Source organism: Macrotis lagotis, chromosome 1, assembly GCF_037893015.1.
Source record: "Macrotis lagotis isolate mMagLag1 chromosome 1, bilby.v1.9.chrom.fasta, whole genome shotgun sequence".
Classification (NCBI taxonomy): domain Eukaryota; kingdom Metazoa; phylum Chordata; class Mammalia; order Peramelemorphia; family Peramelidae; genus Macrotis; species Macrotis lagotis.
In genome coordinates, this window is record NC_133658.1 from 453,716,561 (window position 1) to 453,725,601 (window position 9,041).

General features: G+C 36.6%; 1 pseudogene; it reads left to right on the forward strand.

The window, feature by feature from the left end:
• Positions 1-630: 630 nt before the first annotated feature.
• On the forward strand, positions 631-1,537 carry LOC141519252 (ADP-ribosylation factor-like protein 10 pseudogene; annotated as a pseudogene).
• Positions 1,538-9,041: the final 7,504 nt, after the last annotated feature.

The following is a 9,041-nucleotide window of genomic DNA, read 5'->3' on the forward strand; positions in this document are numbered from 1 at the left end:
TTGTTGTGATTTTAAATTCCTTACCTGATAATCACTAATTTGGCATAGGCAATAGAAATGAAGATAAATAAAATCAATTATGATGCTGAACGACATATAATTTATTTCTTTGTTCAGCCATTTTCATATATATGGTTAACATCAAATGGGACAATTATAGAAAATTATACTAACTTGGTGACTCATTCCCAGGGCTACATGTAAATCAGGTTGGGGGAAGGCTCTGTTGATGAAGGTTCTGTTGGAGGAGACATCACTCAGTCAACAACTTTTTTATTACCTGCTATACATCATGTATCAGTACCTCTTAACCTTCACATACAGCATTAGGGAGGTACACAGGGGCAATTGCCCATCCTCTCTTGCTCACCTGAATCTGTCTGAGTTGTCTTTATTTGATTACAAAAGTTCTCAATAAAAGTTGCCTCCATTTTGAATTCCTTACTGATCTCCAGTATTGGAGATCCTGTACTACCCTGATATATTTTTAATAAATTCCTTTCAATTCCCTTTGCTCTGAGTTTTATTTCATTAATTAGGGCAAAAGATATAATGACTAATTTTATTTTTATTAGAAATTAGTTAAAGGGAGCTGCGGCACGGCCGGGGCGGCGGCCCGGGGGGCTCCTCATGGCCCCGCGGCCGCCGGGCCGCGTTCTGCAGCTGCTGGGCGCCGTGGCCGCGCTGGGCTCCGTCCACTTCTTTGTATGGAAGGCCTACTTCAGCGACCTGGGCGGCCGGCGGCGGCGGCCCTGGTGGGAAGCGGAGCTGAGCCCCTACGCGGGCGAGCTGGATCCGGACGAGCCGCAGGTTCTGGTGCTGGGTCTGGATGGGGCTGGAAAAAGCTCCATCCTCCACTGCCTCTCCGGCCACAAAGCCAAAGAGCGAATGGCTCCCACCTAGGGTTTCAATTCTGTACGGCTCCCCACTGAGAGCTTCCAGATGCATTTGCTAGAGGTTGGTGGTAGCCAGAATCTTCGGTTTTACTGGAAGGAATTCTTAAGCCAGGAAGATGTATTGGTGTTTGTGGTAGACTCTGCTGACCGGCTACGTTTACCCTGTGCTCGTCAGGAGCTGCCTATGTTACTGGCAGAAGATCCAGACTTGCCTGTGGTTGTAGTAGCTAATAAACAGGACAAAAGTGATGCTTTGAGTGTGGCTCAGTTGCAGCAGGAACTGGACCTGCAAGCCTTTGACCAACGTGAATTCTTCTTGCTGCCAGCCAGCATTCCTCCAGCTGGGCCAGGCTCTTCACCTCCAAGCATTCACCATATCTGGACACTGCTGTTGGACCTCCTCTCCCAAGCTTGACTGGAAATATGTCTCCTGGGGTTGGGCTCCCCAATCACCTTCCTACTCAGTCCAGTCCTCCAACCGAAGTTAACTGGTAATCTTCAGATTGGAGAGGTGCTTTTCTGAGGATCACTGAAAGCCCTGGATTTGGAGTCAAGACCTTGCTAGTTAATACAAGTTACTTTAGGGAAGTCTCTTCACTGTGGGCCTGTGTCCTCATCTGTAAGATAAAGAGGTTGATCAAAAGTGGTTCTTTTCAGGTCTAAAATCCTGAACCCTAAAATTATAATCCTGGTGCTCAGTGGAAAAAAATTTTACAAGCCCTGGATTAGTTTAATAGATACTGTTGCCTTCCTTCTTTTTCTTAAGACTCCTGGGTTAATCTGGGTTACCAGGAATGAAATCCATGGAGAGAACCTTTCCTTCTCTGCCTACCATATCTGCAGTGTTCCTCTTCCAGGGAACCCCATAGTGAGCAGTCTTTTTACCCTCTGCCTCTCAAGTCACAAAGTGGCCCTTTGGATAACCTGCCTACAGTGCCAAATCATCTCTTACAGGAAGTAGCTTATTAATGATACTATAGTATAATGGAAAAGAACACTGGAATCAAATTTAACTATTACTTATGATCCAAGCAAACAAATTGCTTTCCTTCCTTGAGCCTGTTTCTTCAACTCTTCCTAACACAGGGGCAAAAGTATACCCCTATCTCTCAGGGCCATCCATGGTAAGGCTCAGAGAACTTGGCACTATTGATCTCACAGGGCTGTGAGCACAGTATTTTGTGAACCATAAAACAACACAAATATAAGCTATTATTTTGATTACAACTGAGGAAGCATGGTATTCAGGTAGTCCCAAAGACAAGAACTCGTGGGTTCAAGTGTCACTTTTAACTGATCCTGGCTATGTGATCTCAGTTATGTTACTTTGCATTTCTTGGACTATAAATTACAGAACAGTTGCTTGTTTTGGTAGAACAAGTTAACTGACTGGCAGTTTCTTACACTACTGAAATCACAGGTCAGGGTTAATACCCCAATTATTTTTAAAAAAAGAAATTAGTTAAAGGGAAGAATCAACTAAAACCAGGGTTGTGAATATGGAAGACCAAGGAAAAGTTGTTACGTTAGACAGAAATAATGAAGTCAGGTAGGATCCTTAAAGTATTAAGTTTTGTTTTCAAATTATTAAATAATTAAGAGGAAAATACACACACACACACACACATGAAGTCACTCCAAACAAAGAGATCAGCAAGATAGAACAATAAACTTTTTCATAATTAAAAAAGTGAAAAGAGAAAGGACAATGTTCATTTGATCCTATGAGCTCTAATCCTTTCATTTTTGAAAGGGGTTAAATAATATTTGTGCTATCTTCCAGGACATAGGTATATAACTAGGAGTCATCTCCTCAAAGGGTATAAGCAAAAGTCAAAATTAGAGAGAGATGAAGAGGTGTGTGTGTCTGTGTCTGTGTGTCTGTGTGTGTGAGTGTGTGTGTGTGTGTGTGTGTGTGTGTGTGTGTGAGAGAGAGAGAGAGAGAGAGAGAGAGAGAGAGAGAATCATTAGTGTTGAAAAATAACAAAGAGATCATCAGGTTCAATTCCCTCACTTTCCAGGTGTTCAGAGAAGTAAAAGTAATTTATTTGCAGAGGTCCAGGTTGTAAATAACTGATAGGGTCAGGATTTGGTTCTAGATTCTCTCTCTCTCTAGAACCACTGAAATCTATATTTACACACACACACACACACACACACACACACACACACAGGCACACACATATATACACATTTATATTAACTTCTTTGTAAACTTTTTTGGAATAACCTTGGATTTGCAAGAAATTACCTAAGAAAAATTTGGAAAGAAGAGAGGAAAATTATAACATAAAAAGATGTCTTAAGAATTTAGAATTTTGAAGGAGAGAAGAAATAAATCAATATTTTCTAATGTCACATTTGAGACTGATCTATGCTTATTTTGCTTTTTTTGCTCCTCTAGATTGCAAGGGTAGGGGGTAGATAGGAGAAATCAAACCTTTTAAGGAAGAGGAGCAAGGAAGTTTTGATGTCTTTCATATTTCTTTTTGCAAAAGTCTTTGTTGATAAATAGCAAACAGTTATCAAGTGCTCTATTTTTAATCAGCTAAAATCCTTTTATATTTCCCAGTTTTTTCAGTGTGGGGTCTGCAGACCTGCTGATTCACATCAGGACTTGCTGATATCTTGAATTCAAATGGGAAAAATTACTCCTGCTCATTTTTCAACAATGAATGGCTCAGTAGGAAGAAGCCTCAGCCTCGGGGAAGGGAATTTAGGTATGTTTATACTCTTATGGGAAGATGGAATCACAATCCAAGTACAGTCTTTATTTAAGCCTAAAATGAATGTGCAGTTTTCAGCGAATCAATTTCTTAGTCCTGAAATCTCCCAATCCATTTTTAGACAGCTTTTGTCATATATCCTGGTGGGTTTCTTTTTCTTTTATGTTCTGTTTGAAAAGAGGAAACAGTTTTTTTCTTTGGTTCTATTTTCCTTTTATTGAGGAATGATTATATTTCTTTTCTCTTCATTCTTTCTTCTCATTATACTTATTGAGTTCAACACCAGTGACTACCTGCTTACTGAATGTCCCTTCTAGAATGGCTAGCTTGACAATGTTCAGATTTTAAAGGTACTCCAAGTGTTGTATTCTTGTTGAATTGTTAGAGCTGAAAAGGACCTTAGTGATCAACTAGTCCAACCTTTTCATTAGAGATGAGAATGATGAAAAGAGAATTGGATTTGTAGTGCATAAACTATGAGTTCAGTTCCAGATTCTTAATGGGAAAATTTTTCTTTTTAGTTTGTTTTTAGTACAGAAAGTAGTCATGATATAAAACAAAGGATATTAACAAAATTTATTTAAAAGCAAAAAGGATAGAAGGAAGAAAAGGAAAGGGGGAAGGAACAAAGGAAGAAAGAAAGGGGGAAAGGAAGGGAGAGAGGGCAGGAGGAAGAGAGAGAAGGTGGTCTCTGGAAACTACTCTAGGTTTAAGATTGGGGCAACAAGGTGGCTCTGTGGATAGAGCACTGGCCTTGGAGTCAGGAGGACTTGAGTTTAAATCCAGCATCATACATTTACTCTCTGTATGTCTTTGGGCAAGTCACTTAACACTGATTGTCTCACATCCAGGGCCATCTCTAATTGTCCTTATCCATATTTGGTCATTGGACCTAGATGGTTCCAGAGGAGAAAGTGAGTCTCATGACTTAACACAACTCCCCATCATTCAAATCCAATTTATATGACTGTCATGATATCACCTTCCTGATGTCATGGTCTTCTTCAAGAATGAAGGTCAAATAATGTTATTACATTTGTTTTAAGATCATAGATTTAAACTGGAGGATTGAAGCCTTAAGCAGTCAAAATCAATATCACTTTACAGTTGGAAAGGAACTCAAAGATATATAGTCAAACTCTGTCATACAGAGTAGGAAATTGAGGTTTTAAAAAATTAAGTTACTTGCCCAAGAAGTAGCAAAGTTGGGATTTGAATTCTAATCTTGACACCAAGGTCTAAGTTCTTTCTACATGTATAAACTTATCTCATTGGGCTTAGATATTTAAGGAATCCTTCATCTTACCATCTCATTTTAAAAATGAGAAAATCAATTCTCAGAAAGGTAAAAATATTTATTTAATGTCATAAAGGAAATAAATGACAGATTAGAGCCCAGGTCTTCAGACATAGTGTATTCTTTTTTACTACATCACTTTATTTTCCACCTCAAAATTTCTCCTACATAAATCTGCTTGGACAGGTGCAATCTTTCTTTGTTAATAGGAAGGCAATATTTTGGAAAGAATAAAGTAATACATAGGTTAGGTATTGTATTGTTATTATCATATAGTTGAGCACCTTTCACATCATTCTATATACTTTTTATTCAGATGGAGTTGGACTTGTGGCTAACTGTAAAGATGCTGAGAATATTAATTGACATTAATAAGGTTTACAAAGAAGTTTACATGGGTTCTTTCATTTCATTTTCACAATAAGTCTGTGAGGAGGTCCTTAAAGGTGTTATAATTCCCTTATTACAGGTAAGAAACAGAGGCTCAGAGTCATTATGACTTGTCTATTTTCACAGAAGCGGAGTTCAAAGCAGTTATCTCCTGATTTCAAGTCAAGAGCTTATTCTTCTACAATTCTACCCATATTTTTAAAAAATTCTGTTGCTAGAATAATCCTGAACCTAGATAGCATTAGCTTAATTCAAATCCTACTCCAAATCATTATATTTTTAATCATTCTGTGAAGCACATTAGTCAGGAAGATAAATATATAAATTTTTCATTTTCAGAAAGACAAAACACCTCCTCTCAAAGATAAATAATAGTATTTGTAATATTTTGGGGCACTTAATATAGGAGTGTCCTAAGAGCTGCTACAATACTTAATATTTCTTCTTATATGAAAGGATTGTGAGCTTTCTTCTTGGCTAAAAAAGAATCAGCAAATATAGCCTGTAAATTAATATTAAATATTTGAAGGAAACACAAGTTTAGAAATGTCACACTGCAGGTATTAAATGATGGAAACTTGAAAGAGTCATGGCTATTCCCCATCACCTTTTTCATGGAGCTCTTCTCTTGTGGAATTGCTCTATCATGGAACTGTAACAGGAAATATTATATCTGGAAAAAAAGGAGCATAAAGTGAAAAAATAATGAAAATGACAATGACAAGTTGTAGCAACATAATAAAAACTTTAGAAACAAAAGAACAAAACAGGACCCTCCTCACTCCAGAGCGGTGTACCATTTATTAAGATGTCTTATAAAAAGTCATTTTAATCACTGTGAAAAAAAGAAGAAAATAAGAATTACAAAAAAAGTACATGAATGAAGAACAGGAGAGAGAAAACAACAGTTTCTAAACTATAGCAAAATGGGAATTGGTAAGTAAAGGGGTGCTAAGGGCCTAGTGAAAACCTTCAAACACTATTAGAATATACTGCTTTCCATGGAATTTAAGAAATGTCCATGCTTAATTATCAAAAGAAAAAAAATTAAGTTTCAAAAATTACTTGAGTTTTTGAAAGGATACCTGTTAGAAGCAGCCCTAAGACTTGAACTCTGATAGCTCAAGCAAGAAGCCAACAAGTCATTGATCAGTTAACATAAGGATATGTAGCCTGCCCTAACACAAAAAGATCATGCAACAAACACTATGGCTCTTAACTTCTAAGAACATGTCATTGCTACCCAGCAATGACATGTTCTGAGAAGTTAAGAGCCATAGTGTTTGTTTCATGGTCCGACTCTTCATGACCTCATTTGGGATTTTCTTGACAAAGACACTGAAGTTCCATTTTCTTCTCCAACTCATTTTACATGTAAGGAACTGAGGCAAGAAGGTGAAGTGATTTTTCCCAGGGTCACACAGTAACTACTAAGTATTGAGGACAGATTTGAACTTAAGAAGAGGCTTCCTGATTCCAGGACCAGCACTCTATTCATCAAATCACCTAACTAACCTGGTTGCCTTTTAGGGAAAAAAAAAACATACACAAAATTAACAAATTACTGAGGCAGAAATTAGGGTTCCTGCATAGCTTCCTTAACTTTATCTTCTGGCTATGGATGCCAGGGGACATGATCACGTAATCTAAAGTGAAATAGTGAAAAGCACATTGGACTTGGGATGGGAATATTGGCAACAGTTTTTCCGAGAAAAATCTAGAGTTTATAGTGGACTCCAAGCTCAATAGGAGTTGTAGGTGATGGGGCAGTCAAAAAGGTGAGTGAGATCTTAGGCTTCATCAAATGTGGCATAGTTTCTAAGTTCAGGGAGATTATAGTTCTCATATATTCATCATGTGGTCTAACTACATTTAGAAAGTTTTATTCACCCCGGTCAATATTTTTGAGGAAGAACTAATAAGTTGAAGATTGTTCAGAAGATGAAGATAAGGCCTCAATTTCAAACCATGTATAAATCAGTTAAAAATAAAAATTATAAAAAATAAACTTGGCATATTTAACCTGAATGAGAAAATAATTGGAAGTGGGAAGAAGATAGGTCTTTCCCTAACACCAACTTTAAGTATTTGAAGATTTAACGTATGGAAATATACCTGAACTTTACCCCAGAGTGTAGAAACAATAACAATAGGAAGAGATTATAAAGAATTGGGTTTAGAGTTTATGTAAGGAATTGGTTTTTAATAATTATGCTCATTCCTTACCACCCCCTACATACACAGACATTTCCTTCTTTTAATCCAATTCAGATGCTCAGAAAATGCATGCTCCGAATATAAACTATTGAATCCTATTTCCCCAAACCTGACTTACTTTAGTTTGTATTAAATAAGCATTGTCATTATTAACTACAGAACTTATAAAGGGCATGGAGATTTACTGAAACAGAGAATCAAAAAGAGTAAATGTCAGGGAGGAAGAGAAGACTATGATTGCTACCATAGACATCAAAAGGTACCTGTGAAACAAAAGAGGATCCCATATCATTTGCAAAGTCAAAATCTTAAATGGTAGGTATTTTCTAGAATGACTTTTGTTTCACATGTATATGAAAGGTACAAGATTATATTTGTTACCATTGTCCCTAATCATTCTTTGTGGAATTCAAATAAAAAATATAGTATACAAATTCTGACACCAGGATTACTTTTCATTAAATTCATAATATTCTAATGTGTCACTCTAAAGCAAAACCACCCCAATAATTTACCCAGCCTCCTTGAAAAATTCACAGATCTTCTCAGCCAGAAATCATGGCCGTCTTCTTCCTGGCAGATGCAAAACTCTATGACTGAGCAATAAATTGATAAACATTTATTAAACTTAGAAATATTATGGTTCTAAAAATGCTTTCTCTATTCCAGGTAGTGTGTTAAATGCTGGAAATACAAGACAAAAGATAATCCTAGTTCTCAAAACTCAGAGTCTATTGGGGGGGGAGGATAATATGTTAACAATTATGGTCAAATAATATGTAGAGGATAAATTAGAGGTAATCAATAAATGGACTAACATAAAGAGCTTATGTTTGGCTTAAGTTCTTTTTCTCTTAATTTTTCTCTGTGTATGTCTCATCTTTTTAATAGACTGCAATGCTCAAGATTTGTGATAAGCTTTTTTTGCCCTACCTTTGGCAGTTAATTTTTCACACTAAAAGTGCCCAATAAGTATTTGTTAAATTAATAATAATAATAATATTTTATATTTACTTACGTCATTCAGGATTGCAAAAGTTTATAGCATCTTATTGGATCCTCAGAACTATGTTGGGAGCCAAATGCTATTACTGCATCCACTTTACAGATGAGGAAACTGAGATAGCAGTTAAGAGATTTTTGCAAGATCACACAGCTAGTAAATGAATGAAATAGAATTTTTCTTCAGATCTTCCTTACAGTACAGGTCCCTGTTTACCATACTCATAGTTACTTACGAATTAAATTTTTCTTCCCTCCTTTTTTTCCCCTTTCTAAGGATGATCAATTGACTTAGATGGCAGTAGCAAGAGTAAAGTCAATTGTGAGATAAAAATTATCCAAATATAGATACTGCTACCAATCATACTTATCAACAGAGACATTTTATTATCTGGATCATTATATGTTCAGCATAATCCCATAGTACATCAAAAACTAGTGGATCCTAGGCAAACAATTTGAGTAACCTTATATAGGTATAAGTTAAGTCACAAGAATTGATATAATGGAATT